The sequence below is a fragment of the Aethalodelphis obliquidens genome, unplaced genomic scaffold (genome assembly GCF_003676395.1).
Source record: "Aethalodelphis obliquidens isolate GAN/ISIS:26980383/991018 unplaced genomic scaffold, ASM367639v1 scaffold23, whole genome shotgun sequence".
In the NCBI taxonomy this organism is placed as follows: Eukaryota; Metazoa; Chordata; class Mammalia; order Artiodactyla; family Delphinidae; genus Aethalodelphis; species Aethalodelphis obliquidens.
The window spans coordinates 7,602,854-7,617,296 of NW_020837967.1; the positions used below are offsets into that span (position 1 = coordinate 7,602,854).

The 14,443-nt window shown below is 43.5% G+C and overlaps 1 protein-coding gene across 2 annotated transcripts in view; it reads left to right on the plus strand.

Annotated features, from left to right (window-relative positions):
* Nucleotides 1–14,443, plus strand: part of CAMK1D (calcium/calmodulin dependent protein kinase ID) — a 410,742-nt gene that overhangs the window by 190,945 nt on the left and 205,354 nt on the right. The window lies entirely within an intron of this gene.

Genomic DNA, 14,443 nt, shown 5'->3' on the forward strand with positions numbered 1-14,443 from the left:
GAAATGATCTCTGAGTACCATGCTCTGATATTATGGTTTCCTTTTCTTTTAAAGGGAAACAGAGTTCTCTGCAATGTTGGGAGAGGTTTGATGGTACATAACCTAAAACTAATAAGCAACAACTGGGGAGTAGCTAGCCCACAACCGCTTTCCTAAAATATGCTCTGATTTCCAAAATAGGCTGACACAAACAACAATTTGGAAGTCCCTCTAATAATATTCTGTATACAGAATTCCGGGAGATTTGGAACTAGCAGCATACTGACTGTCTCATCTACATCTATTCAGGCTTAGGTGATGGATTGCAGTGACTTACCACCTTTGATTCTAGCCTGTGGTCCTGGACTCTGGCTGTGTATTAAAACCAGTGGACCCTATTCCACATCAGTTAAATCAGAATCTTTGGGGTCCATACTGGGGTCTGGACATGAGTATTTAAAAGCAAACCTCCCATCTGAAAGAGAATAGATTGTATATATGTGTCTAACCGAATCACTTTGCTGTACACCTGAAACTAACACAACCTTGTAAATTAACTATACTTCAATTTTTAAAAATGGTAAAAACAAAACAAAACAGCCAAATCTCCCTTAATGTGGAGCCAGGGTTGAGAATCCTTAGACCAGAATAACACATACAGCAGGAAGGACAGAGCAGCGAGGACTCCATAGGAAAGTGCAGGTGACATGGTTTCTATAATAAGACGATTCACCTTTACGTATCATTTTAGAGAAGTATGCTCACCGTCCTTTTCTTATTCGATGCTCAAGAATGAATATTTGGGGGCTTCCCTAGTGGCGCAGTGGTTGAGAGTCCGCCTGCCGATCCAGGGGACACGGGTTCGTTTCCCGGTCCGGGAAGATCCCACATGCCGCGGAGCAGCCGGGCCCGTGAGCCATGGCCGCTGAGCCTGCGCGTCCGGAGCCTGTGCTCCGCAGCGGGAGAGGCCACAGCAGTGAGAGGCCCGCGTACCGCAAAAAAAAAAAAAAAAAAGAATGAATATTTGGGTTTGCCTTAGCATCTCCGTAGATTTTTTTCTAGATGTGTGGCTCTGTCACCAGTAAACCCGAGATACATGAAGGAATGTCTGTACTGTAGAGAGGATGAGTCATTGAAAATTTTGCCTTCAAGCTCTTTTAAATAGTGACTTTGTTGTTGTTTTTAAAGGGTATGTTTACATGCAGCTTTGCAGGAGAACGTGAATATTAAGTAAGGGAGTTCACATTTATGTCGTGTTGAAATGAGTCAGTTTATAGCAAATCTGAAGTGACTATTCCCAAGGGGGTGGGAAAAAGCTTGGGTGGTTCAGTGTACTTATTGCAGTTGGCAGGGCACCTGGGGACCGCAGCTGCTCTGTGTCCCTTTGTATCTCGTATGTGGGTGACAGCTTGCAAACAGGGCTCTGCCAGATGTGTGCCGTAGTGACTGGGTGGGGAGCATCCCGTCGTTGGTTTGGCCACCTGAAGAGGGGGAACTTGTTAAGAATAACGATTAGACGCGCTGACTGCACACTTAGCAGCATCCTCGAGGGCTTTTCGTCCGGGAATTTAAATAGGAGGCACACCCAGGAGAATTTGCAGGAAAACAAAGAGAAACCCTGCTTTCAGAAAGTGCCTGCTGATTGTTTGGGGGATGTGCAGTAAATACAGTCAGCATCAGATGGGACCTCCAGATCCCTCATCAGATTTAGTAAATATTGAGTCAGTATTTGGGTGCTTGCTTTTGGTAATTGACAAACCAGGAGCCACTGATCTCCAAGAACTTCCTGTTTCCTGCCCTCAGATCTCTCTCCACGCTGCAGTGCACCTGCTCAGGGCTGTCTCTCACCCTGGAGAGGAAGTTATAGAACAAGAAAGCCTTTCCATTGCACCGGACATCCAAAAAAACAAAACAAAACAGATAACCAATTTGCAATTCTCAACTGCTATTCAAGGAAGTAATGGACTGCACTGAACTTGAAAGAGTTGTGTCCATCTGAAGTGCCTCTTTTTGTATCAGCGTTTTTTTTCCCATTTGTTTGTCTGTTTTTTCCATAGGGAACAGACTGTAAAATGTAACCAAGAATTGGTCGGTGTGTCAGAGAGGCTGACTTGTTTACTGTGGCAGACTACAGAGGCAGTTTGAAAAGCGTGCCTGCAGGCAGTGGCTGTACTTCCTGGGCAGAGAGCACTTTTTATTTTGTGATTTGCATGTTTCTCTTAATTTGGAGAAAATTGAAATGTCTTTGGATGGCAGCAACAGAGCTGCAAACATTAAAGATCAGGCTTCCCAGCCAGAAAGGGCAAGTGAAAAATCTTCCCTAGCCCCTCTCTTGCCAGTGAAAATGTAAGGCATTCTAATGTTATGAAACTGCATCTTTAAAAAACCCGTGCCCCCCCACCCCCACAACTTCGAGTACTTTCAGGCAGGGGTGGAGGGGAACAGGAAATGGTAATTTTCAATATTTACCACTTCCTAGGAACGGGACTTTGAAGAAAACCGGCCTCATGGGAATATTTCATTGCCCCTTCATTGCAGTTATTTAGTAATTTCTGAGACTGGGTTTTCTCTGGCCAGAACATCTTGTCACATGTAGAGTTGCCATTATTCTGCCATAAACCCTCCTTTTAAATGCCCTTTGCAGTAGAGACCAGCTAGTATAACTCTGATGTGCCAAACCCCAAAGTCCAGGGGAAAAGGAATGAGAGCAAATGAAACTTAAAGCAAACACAAATTATTTTGCAAGTCACAATATGCAAATTACAGTGTGCATGAAAAGATAACAACCGCTAGCTAATCATTCTTTTTGCAACCTTTAGGGAAGCCATTCAGAGTGTACAGAGTATTTGTCATTTTCTAGAGCACTTGTGGTATCATTTTAGGGCACTGAGTACTTTGTTTATTTAGAGTTAATTCTGTGCATGTTTTCACTTCTCAACTAGAGTCCCTTAGTGCTGGGTCTCTGTTTCTCCTCTGTTTTCCCCATGGCTCCTAGGAGAGTGCTTCATTCACAGTTACTGTTCAGTAATTATTGCTGAATGTGGCTGCACTTTTACAAAACATGGATGTGATTTGTTTTGTTTTTCCAACTCAGCTCCTGATGAATTAATATATCTAGCTGGGCAGACATAACGCTGCCGCATGTAGAATAAAAGAACTCTCCAAGTGACCGGAATCATAGAACCATAACATTTTACAGCCATAAAGGACCTGAGTGATTTTATTTCAATCTATTTGTTTTACAGATGATGAACAATTACAGCTGATAGAGATCAAGTGACTTTCTTGCTCAGAGTTGCAGAGCTGTGGATGAATCAGCCATTCATCTTACTCAGGCATTGATAAGCCACATATAAACTGACATTGCTGACAGTTATTTGAGCCACCTGTTATAGTACACTTAAGCTTCATCATTCTGTATGCCCCTCAGTTTCCTTGGGGTAGATATTTAATTGATTTTTAATTTGATCTCCTCTGAATTTGGGGCTAATCAATTGCTTTGTTTTCCCTGTCTACTTTCTAAAATTTCTTCATGCCACTTTCAAGGAAACTGACTTGAATGGTTTGCCTGTTCTCCTCATGTTGGACGCAGAGCAGAGGTGGGTGGGAGACATGATGTAAACAGAAAGTGGCCAGACCACATAGAATATGAAAACTTTGCCTTCTGATCTGAAACACCCAGCCCAGGGAGCCGAACGGTAACCCCTGGGGCAGCTGGCCCTAAATGACCAGGACTTAACTAGTCACTGACACTCCCCTAATTTTTGTCTTAGGACCACCCTGAGAAAGCCCCGTATGTTCTCCAAACCAGCCACAGAGGATGCCCCGCTTCTAGTTTGCCTATAGCTTCTCCATGCCGACAGCCTCCAATCAGGGCATCCCTGAAACCTTCCCTTTTTTCACTACAGACTTTCCCACTCTGCCTGCTTTGAGTCTCTACCAAATGCCAGTGATGGTGGGTGACTCCCTTGCTCTAGCTGGCTCTGATTAAATAATGTTTACCTGTTGTCATTTGCATGGGCTTTACCCTCATGGAGGCAGACCCACAAAGAAGACCAGTCCTGCCTACTTCAGTGTTCTCTCTGGTTCTCATTGCACAGCCAGCTGTACATCTGCATCGTGGGGTTTTTAAAAGCCTATTTGTCTCTCCTTTATCAAAAGAATATATGGGAAAGGCTTGGTCATTTGCTTGGCTGAAATCAACGTACACTCTGTGGCGTTTTTCTGACCTGTCAGCCCCGTAAACCTACCCAGACAGGGCGGGAGTTTAGCGTGGCGCCGCGTCCTCACCTCAGTGTTTTCTGAATGTTTATAAAATTTCCATTTCATAATCTCTCTAGAATTTCACTAGGAGGAGGATGTCAGGCATCATCTCTCCTTTTTCTGGAATCCATCCTTTTCTCTCATTTTGAAACTCAGTATTTTTCTTATTCTCCAGGATTTCTCAGTAAAGATTTAAAGGTCTGAAACCACCAATAAGGTTGGTAATTTACCAGCCAGGGATATCCTTCTTTAGAATGTTAATAATTCACTTTAAGTCAAAGGATGAAATTATCGTGTATGTCACTTCCCTCTGCACAGTGACGCTGCCACGGCGGCACTTGGAGTGTCTGTCAGCCCACACCTACCTCCCCATTCTCTGATGTGAGCAATTGGCATTTTCCCAACATGAAGGGAGTGTTATGCAAATACAGTTGCAAGCCCCTCATTTCTAATTATATTGGCTCCATAAGCTCCTTAAGGGAGTAAAAAGTTAATGTGTGTAAAGTGCTTAAAATACAGCCTGGCCCATAATCCTCAGTGTCTGCTGCTGTTACTCCTGCTTCGATCAGATAGAATCCCTGGAGCTGCTACTATCTCTCTGTCCTGCTTGCGTCACCCCTTATAGTCCTCGAACCTGCCAAGCTCTCTTCCACCTCTGCCTTCACCCACACAGCCCCCTCTGCTTAAGACCCCTTTCTCTTCCTTCTGCCTGCCTCTTTCGTCCTCATCTTTCAGGTGCCTCTTAGATGTCACTTCCTCCAGGAAGCCTTCCTAAACTTCAGTCTAAATGAAGGTTTGCATTTTATCCTCTTAGGCCAGGGCTCAGTAAATATTTTCTTAAAGGATACAGTAGTAAATATTTTACACTTTGCATCCATGCAGGTGACTACTCAAGTCTGCTGTGGTCATGCCAAGGCAGCCAAATGCAGTATGTAAATGAGTGGGTGGGCCATGTTTCAGTAAAACTTTATTTACAAAAACAAGTGGTGGGCCTGTGGCTGTAATTTACCAACCTCTGTTTTAGATTACTCCCTAGTTTTTCCGCACAGTGTGATCTTGTGATTATCTCTTTCCTCTCTTCCTCTGAACTGAAGCTTGTTAAATACAGGGATTAATTGGTGTCTATTTCTGTATCTATCCCACAAGCCTAGGGCCAGGCATATAGCAGGCACTTAAGTAAATGTTTACTGAATGAATGAATGAGGTGGAAATGCAATAGGCATTGAGGTCTGCCTTCTGCCTTCTCCCACTGTCCTCAGTTTGTTTGCCAACATTTTTAACTTCCAGCTCTGAATATTTCTTTAAAATAAAATCCTCAGTGGTCTTTGGCCTTTATCCCCTCCTCCTCTCCCCAATCTAGATCCTTCTGGACTTACTGTCTTCCCAAGCTTGGGCCACTCAGTTGGTAACTACCTTTGGCCGGGCAGTTGTTGTCAGATGGGAATTTGCGATCCCTTCTTTTCTCATTAAAACATGGGAGTGAAGTTATGTGTGTGTCATTAGGAGTGGTGAGCTCATTTTAGAGCCTGATGACATTCGTATTACAGGGAGGAATGCTTGGCCATGTCAAATTGTCATTAACGTGATTTGGGGCAAGGAAAAAAAAACCTAGCCACCACCTAGCAACCCTTCCCCAAGCATTTCAAGATGTAGTCATTTCTTTTATACCAAATGAGTTTGTTTTGCTTAACCACAGTTAAGTCTATAGGTGTGAGCCTTATTTTTATAGGCGTCTCCTTTCAAAGTGATGGTTTGGGACGTGCTGATCCTGGGTGTATTTTTCTTGCCTCTTAAATGGCTTGTAGTCGGGGCTGTCAACACTTCTCAGAGTCTACAGAGCCATAAGTCAGGAGGAATGTGGAATCACCCACCAGCGGAGCCAGTGCTGGTAGACTGCATTTTCTGCCTTTCTTATTTCCTGCAGTGGATTTTCAGGGAGTCAGTGAACGCAGGCATTTCTCAGTGTCTCAGATGTAGAAACGTTTCTCATGACTGGGAAGTTCAAGGTTAGTTTAGGTTACTAGCAGTGTTTCTATGGGGAAATGCATAATATATATATTTTTTTAGACACATGTTTTCCTGGTAAAAATCTATTTCCAGAAGGTTGAACCTGTGGTTCTCACCTGCTCCATCCTGCTGCTGTTGAAGAGGTCCCAGGACGTGGTTCACTGAGGCACAGAAGCTACGGTGTAGCCTTGCCTAGGGGCCCAGGACCAGGGCTGGGTAGGAGAACAGAGTTTACTGTCAGGGTTCAGTTGCAGAAAGCAGAAACTCCTGTTTTAAGCACAAAGTCAGTAGTCCAGGGCATCTTTGTCAGCAGAGACTGCCCTAACAAAATACTATAGACTTTGTGGCTTGAACAACAGATATTTATTTCTCATGGTTCTGGAGGCTGAAACTCCAAGATCAAGGTGCCAGCAGATTCCGAGGCTGGTGAGGGCTCTTCTTCCTGTCTTGCAGATGGCTGTCTTCTCATTGTGTCCTCACATGGTGGAGAGAGCTCTTGTCTCTCTTCCTCTTCTTACAAGGGTACTAATCCCATCATAAGGGCCCCAATCTCATGTCCTCATCCAAACCTAATCACCCCCAAAGGCTCCACCTCTAAACACCATCATTGGGAGTTAAGGCTTCAACAGATGAATTTGCAGGGAGACAAACAGCCCGTAACAGAGGGATTTGGGTGCTGACACAGTTATTGGAAGGGCTGCCAGGAATGATTCTCAAAACGATTCCAAGAAGATTCCCCTTTCGCCACGGTCAAGAGGTAGAGGAGGATCAGAACTTGGAGAATGATCACAACCTGAGGGATCACTGAGATGCTGCTGGCAGTGCAGTCAAGCCCTTCCTCCTGACGCTAAACACATGAGCCAGGGTCTGCTCCCTGGGACCTCTGCCATCTTGGTGGGTGATAAATCCAGGCCATCTTAAAATTCTTAATCATTTTATCTTTGCATTTGTGTTCTGCAGGTTCAGTACAATGAACATGTTCTAGGAACTTGGTACCTTGGCTCATATGAGTTTTTGTTTTTGTTTTTTTCTTTGTTTTTTTATACTGCAGGTTCTTATTAGTCATCAATTTTATACACATCAGTGTATACATGTCAATCCCAATCGCCCAATTCATCACACCACCATCCCCACCCCCCACAGCTTTCTCCCCTTGGTGTCCATATGTTTGTTCTCTACATCTGTGTCTCAACTTCTGCCCTGAAAACCAGTTCATCTGTACCATTTTTCTAGGTTCCACATACATGCGTTAATATATGATACTTGTTTTTCTCTTTCTGACTTACTTCAGTCTGTATGACAGTCTCTAGATCCACCCACGTCTCTACAAATACCCAATTTCGTTCCTTTTCATGGCTGAGTAATATTCCATTGTATATATGTGCCACAGCTTCTTTATCCGTTCGTCTGTCGATGGACACTTAGGTTGCTTCCATGACCTGGCTATTGTAAATAGTGCTGCAGTGAACATTGGGGTGCATGTGTCTTTTTGAATTATGGTTTTCTCTGGGTATATGCCCAGTAGTTGGATTGCTGGATCATATGGTAATTCTATTTTTAGTTTTTTAAGGAACCTCCATCCTGTTCTCCATAGTAGCTGTATCAATTTACATTCCCACCAGCAGTGCAAGAGGGTTCCCTATTCTCCACACCCTCTGCAGCATTTGTTGTTTGTAGATTTTCTGATGATGCCCATTCTAACTGGTGTGAGGTGATACCTCATTGTAGTTTTGATTTGCATTTCTCTAATAATTAGTGATGTTGAGCAGCTTTTCATGTGCTTCTTGGCCATCTGTATGTCTCCTTTGGAGAAATGTCTATTTAGGTCTTCTGCCCATTTTTGGATTGGGCTGTTTGTTTCTTTAATATTGAGCTGCACGAGCTGTTTATATATTTTGGAGATTAATCCTTTGTCCATTGATGCATTTGCAAATATTTTCTCCCATTCTGAGGGTTGTCTTTTCATCTTGTTTATGGTTTCCTTTGCTGTGCAAAAGCTTTTAAGTTTCATTAGGTCCCATTTGTTTATTTTTGCTTTTATTTCCATTACTCTAGGAGGTGGATCAAAAAGGATCTTGCTGTGATTTATGTCAAAGAGTGTTCTTCCTGTGTTTTCCTCTAAGAGTTCTATAGAGTCCAGTCTTACAGTTAGGTCTCGAATCCATTTTGAGTTTACTTTTGTGTATGGTGTTAGGGAGTGTTCTAATTTCATTCTTTTACATGTAGCTGTCCAGTTTTCCCAGCACCACTTATTGAAGAGACTGTCTTTTCTCCATTGTATATCTTTGCCACCTTTGTCATAGATTAGTTGACCGTAGGTGCATGGGTTTACCTCTGGGCTTTCTATCTTGTTCCATTGATCTATGTTTCTGTTTTTGTGCCAGTACCATATTGTCTTGATTACTGTAGCTTTGTAGTATAGTCTGAAGTCAAGGAGTCTGATTCCTCCAGCTCCGTTTTTTTCCCTCAAGACTGCTTTGGCTCTTCAGGGTCTTTTGTGTCTCCATACAATTTTAAGATGATTTGTTCTAGTTCTGTAAAAAATGCTATTGGTAATTTGATAGGGATTGCATTGAATTTGTAGATTGCTTTGGGTAGTATAGTTACTTTCACAATATTGATTCTTCCAATCCAAGAACATGGTATATCTCTCCATCTCTTGGTATCATCTTTAATTTCTTTCATCAGTGTCTTATGTGTCTGCATACAGGTCTTTTGTTTCCCTAGGTGGGTTTATTCCTAGGTATTTTATTCTTTTTGTTGCAGTGGTAAATGGGAGTGTTTCATAATTTCTCTTTCAGATTTTTCATCATTAGTGTATAGGAATGCAAGAGAATTCTGTGCATTAATTTTGTGTCCTGCAACTTTACCAAATTCATTGATTAGCTCTAGTAGTTTTCTGGTGGCATCGTTAGGATTCTCTATGTATAGTATCATGTCATCTGCAAACAGTGACAGTTTTGCTGCTTCTTTTCCAATTTATATTCCGTTTATTTCTTTTTCTTCTCTGATTGCCATGGCTAGGACTTCCAAAACTATGTTGAATAATAGTGGTGAGAGTGGATAACCTTGTCTTGTTCTTGATCTTAGATGAAATGCTTTCAGTTTTTCACCATTGAGAATGATGTTTACTGTGGGCTTGTCGTATATTGCCTTTATTATGTTGAGGTAGGTTCCCTGTATGCCCACCTTCTGGAGAGTTTTTATCATAAATTGGTGTTGAATTTTGTCAAAAGCTTTTTCTGCATCTATTGAGATGATCATATGGTTTTTATTCTTCAATTTGTTAATATGGTGTATCGCATTGACTGATTTGCATATATTGAAGAATCCTTGCATCCCTGGGATAAATCCCACTTGATCATGGTATATGATCCTTTTAATGTGTTGTTGGATTCTGTTTCCTAGTATTTTGTTGAGGATTTTTGCATCTATATTCATCAGTGATATTGGTCTATAATTTTCTTTTTTTGTAGTATCTTTGTCTGGTTTTGGTATCAGGCTGATGGTGGCCTCGTAGAATGAGTTTGGGAGTGTTCCCTCCTCTGAAATTTTTTGGAAGAGTTTGAGAAGGATGGGTGTTAGTTCTTCTCTAAATGTTTGATAGAATTCACCTGTGAAGCCATCTGGTCCTGGACTTTTTATTCTGTTCATTTCTGTTTTATTTTTATGTTCATTTCTTTTTATTCTTTTTTTCTTTATTGTGTTCCACAGCAGTGAATTCCACCATTCTGTGTTTCAGGTCACTTATCCGTTCTTCTGCCTCAGTTATTCTGCTATTGATTCCTTCCAGTGTAGTTTTCATTTCGGTTATTGTATTGTTCATCTCTGTTTGTTTGTTCTTTAATTCTTCTAGGTCTTTGTTAAACATTTCTTGCGTCTTCTCGATCTTTGCCTCCATTGTTTCTCCAAGGTCCTGGATCATCGTCACTATCATTATTTTGAATTCTTTTTCTGGAAGGTTGCCTGTCTCCTCTTCATTTAGTTGTTTTTCTGGGGTTTATCTTGTTCTTTCATCTGGTATATAGCCCTCTGCCTTTTCATCTTGTCTGTCTTTCTGTGAATGTGGTTTTTGTTCCACAGGCTGCAGGATTGTAGTTCTTCTTGCTTCTGCTGTCTGCCCTCTGGTGGATGAGGCTATCTAAGAGATTTGATGGGAGGGACTGGTCATATGAGTTTCTGTCCCCACTGCCTGACCACCTCTCCAGGGTGGGTTCTTAGCCACATGCCCCTCCCCCCTTCCAGCAACCAGTGCCACCCTCAGCGTGGTGCTGGCCCGGGCATGGATACTCGGAGGGTCGCGACTGCTGCCGACGGGGTAGAATGGTGTGCTGACCTTGCATCTTTGTGCCCAAACAAAGCGTGACATTAAATAGCAAGTAAAAACTGCTGTGTCAGATTGAGAAAGAGACTGTGGAAGCAAGGGGAAAACCTCCCCCGTGCTTTTCTGAGCAAGGAGCCCTGCATTTTTATTTTTTTATTTTAAAAATTCTAAAAAATTTTTTATTTTATACTGAGGTATAGTTGATTAACAATGTTGTGTTAGTTTCAGGTGTACAGCAAACTGATTCAGTTATACGTATACATGTATCTATTCTTTTTCAAATTCTTTTCCCATTTAGGTTGTTACATAATATTGAGCAGAGTTCCCTGTGCTGTACGGTAGGTCCTTGTTGGTTATCTATTTTATTTTTTAAAATATTTATTTATTTATTTCGCCACGCCAGGTCTTAGTTGCGACATGTGGGATCTAGTTCCCTGATCAGGATCGAACCCGGGCCCCCTGCATTGAGAGTGCGGAGTCTTCACCACTGGAACACCAGGGAAGTCCCTTTATTTTAAATATAGCAGTGTGTACACTGCAGTTTTATTTTGCAGTGCAAATTGTGTAGCCGGCCGTGGCTAAGTCTGATACCTTCAGGACAGTGTGTAGCAGCCTCTGTCTCACTTCTGTCACCCCTGCAGCTGCTGGAGGAGAGCCAGCCATGGGGGAGTCTGGGAAACATAGTCTGGAGGGCTCCACCCTTGGGTGGGCATAAGACACCCTGTGAAGGGGTGGAGATGAGGGATCCAGCTGTCCTAAAAAGGGAGATGACCCAGGAAGACCCAGGGATAGGGGAACGGGGGTGAGATGAGTGTAGGGAGATTTGGGGGAGGGGTTGAATTTATCCCCAAAGCTCCTGCCTTGAGCTACTCCTGGTACCTACCTGTTCCTTGGTGTAGCCTCCCGCTGTAACGTGTAGATCAGTGTTGTTCAAACTTAGGAAGCAGTAGGTGAGCGTGTTTAAAAATCAGGGTTTACGGCCCCTTACCCTCAAAGATGGAGATGCTGAAGTCCTGTGAGATCCAGCATTTAAAGGCGGGGGTGGTTCTCTGGAGCCCTTATTTAAGGTGTGTTTCAGATCCACTGCTGGTATCCCATCCTCTGCTTTCGAGGCCGCCTGTCCCACCCACATTTTTTTCAGATCTGTCATTTTCGTTTTCGTTTTCTGCATTTTTGGGGGGAGGCTGTTTTATCTGTCTTTATTAACTCTCTCATTGGTAAAGGGACTGAAAACAGAGTTATTTCTTTCCTATGAGTACTCTAGGGAACCTAGGATGTTGAAGATAAATGCTTACAAAAAAGAAGATAAATGCTAAGTTAAGATGAGGCTATTGAGTTATCTGTGGGGTTTGGGGTCGACTTCATTCAACATGTATTGAGCCCCTACCATGCGCCCATCTGCGGGGATACTGTATTATAAATACACAGCCTCTGCCCCATAGGAGTTCACAGCTTTGTGGGGAAGCTTAGCACTTCTCCTCACTAGGGTTCAAGCAGTCGGGGGAACAGGGTCTGTTTGGAAGAAAACAACAAAACAACCGTTTTGCAGATCACACTTGGGTTCTGTGGTGACTGCTGTTTGATTTCTTGAACACAAGGCGCTGAGCTGACTCTGTAATGCCCTGATGGTCGGTGGGACATCTGCGGCTCCCCCTTGAGAACTGAATCCAGCAGTGATGTTCCAGCTATGGAAACTTCAAGTTGAACTTTCAGGGATGGAGGCCATTTTTGAGGGGGTGTCCTGGAGTTCACAGCTCTTCTCACTCAAGGTCGTTGGCCTTCCGGGGTTAAAAATCTCCTCCCACAGATGCATTTACCATCTGGAGGGAACAGCATTTCCCTTTCCGGGAGGCACGTCAGCAAGTGATGGGGAGGCTGTGAAGTTATTGCCCTGGAAGGAGGTGGTCATGAGCTAAACCATAAGCAGAGACGGGTACCTTTCTTCTGACAGGGAGGCACATCTGTGGCCCAGGTGTTTCCTAATTGGTGGTATGTGGAGAGAGCCAGATCCTTCCTGGAAATTGTAGCCATTCTGGCTTTAGATGATTGCTTCATTCATATCCTTGTCCAGTTCTTTGGCACCCATTTGCCTGTTCTCCTGGGCTGCCCAGAGGAGTGTCTGTGTTCACCATCTACCTTCAGCTGTTCTTCTCTCTCCAAAGACAAAGAAAGCTTGATGTTTGTGGTTGTGAGCCAGGTAGCCTTATCTCTACTCCAACCAGATCTCTGGGAGGTGTGTTCTGTGATCAGAACACCTGGGACGGTTACTTGGATGTAATGCCAGTGTTGGCATCCTTATCAAACAACAGCAACAAGTACTTGCCAGCACTACCTGCGGATGTCACTGTACTAGATGCTGCAGAAGAGAAACACCGCGCAGTCCAGGAGCCGAGGAAGAGCTCCCGTTAAGAGAGATGATGCTGTGAAACACGTGCATTTGTAAGTTACAGAACGTCTTCCTATGCAGACACTCTAATCACATTTCTTTGGTGAAAGATAATTGCTTATTAGCTTCAGAAAGACCTCATTCATGCTTTGATTCTCAGTATTGCCACATGAAAGCAATAGCTGAACCTGGGTCCCTGCTGTGAAAATGAAAATACTGCAGGATATTTGATTGCTTTTCCATTATTCATGTGCACCCGTGGTCTACCATCATGGCAGCTCATCTGCTCGGACCGTGTGATTCCGTGTGGCTCCCACTTCAGCCTGTTTGTTTCATTTCCTACAGCTGCTCTCCAGCAGGATCACATTTGAATGATGCAGATATTCTGCCCATAAAGACCTCCCAAGATGCATCAATGTGTGCTTTATCCAAAGAGGGGACCAAAGGAAACAGAAGCATCCTGAGATCCAAAGTAGTTTGAACTAAGGTTTATTGAGTACCGACTCTGTGCCCAGCACCCTCTTCATATCTCAGGAAGCAAACTCATTTTCAGAAGAAAATGGAATGTGCTTGGGGATAGTCTAGTTCCTGCAGATTTTAGAACAACCCACTGAGAAGTTAAATCCCTGGGTGCTCTTCTGCCATAGTCTACGAAATGCTTGTTGTCATAGAGCAATGCTGAATGCAAACGATCTTTGTAATATGGTCTGGGCTATAGGGCCCAAGACAAGACGGAAGGATTCGTTACCTATGGGTTCCTGAAACTTTCTTTGCGTGTAGGTTGTCGATTGATTGGACCTCTGTAGACCAGAGATGGCCCCTGGGTGGGAGCAAAGTAAACCGAGGCTGGTTAATCTTTTCCTGAGTGTCTTGTGAATGACATGCTGTCTGCTCTATGAGCGATGCCTGGATATATCAAATCTATATTCATTAGGTCTGCACAGTCCAAAATATTTCAATACGTGTGATGTGTTGTAATCGCTGCATTTGAGCGGGGGCAGTTGCATAGGGAGAGGATTGAGAAAACAATTACTTTGGAATTAGCAAAAATGTGTACACTGTTTAGTAATTCAAAAGAATGCGTGGATAGGGCTTCCCTGGTGGCACAGTGGTTAAGAATCCGCCTGCCAATGCAGGGGACACGGGCTCGAGCCCTGGTCCGGGAAGATCCCACATGCTGCAGAGCAACTAAGCCCGTGCACCACAACTACTGAGCCTGCGTGTCACAACTACTTAAGCCCGCGCACCTAGAGCCCGTGCTCCGCAGCAAGAGAAGGCACCGCAATGAGAAGCCCGCGCACCGCAACGAAGAGTAGGCCCTGCTCACCGCAACTAGAGAAAGCCTGCGCGCAGCAGCAGCAACAAAGACCCAACGCAGCCAAAAATAAATAAATAAAATACATTGGAAAAAAAAATGCGTGGATAGTCATAGAATTGAGAAAGGGGAGACCATTTCCCCATAAATTAGGGAAGGCCAGAGATGT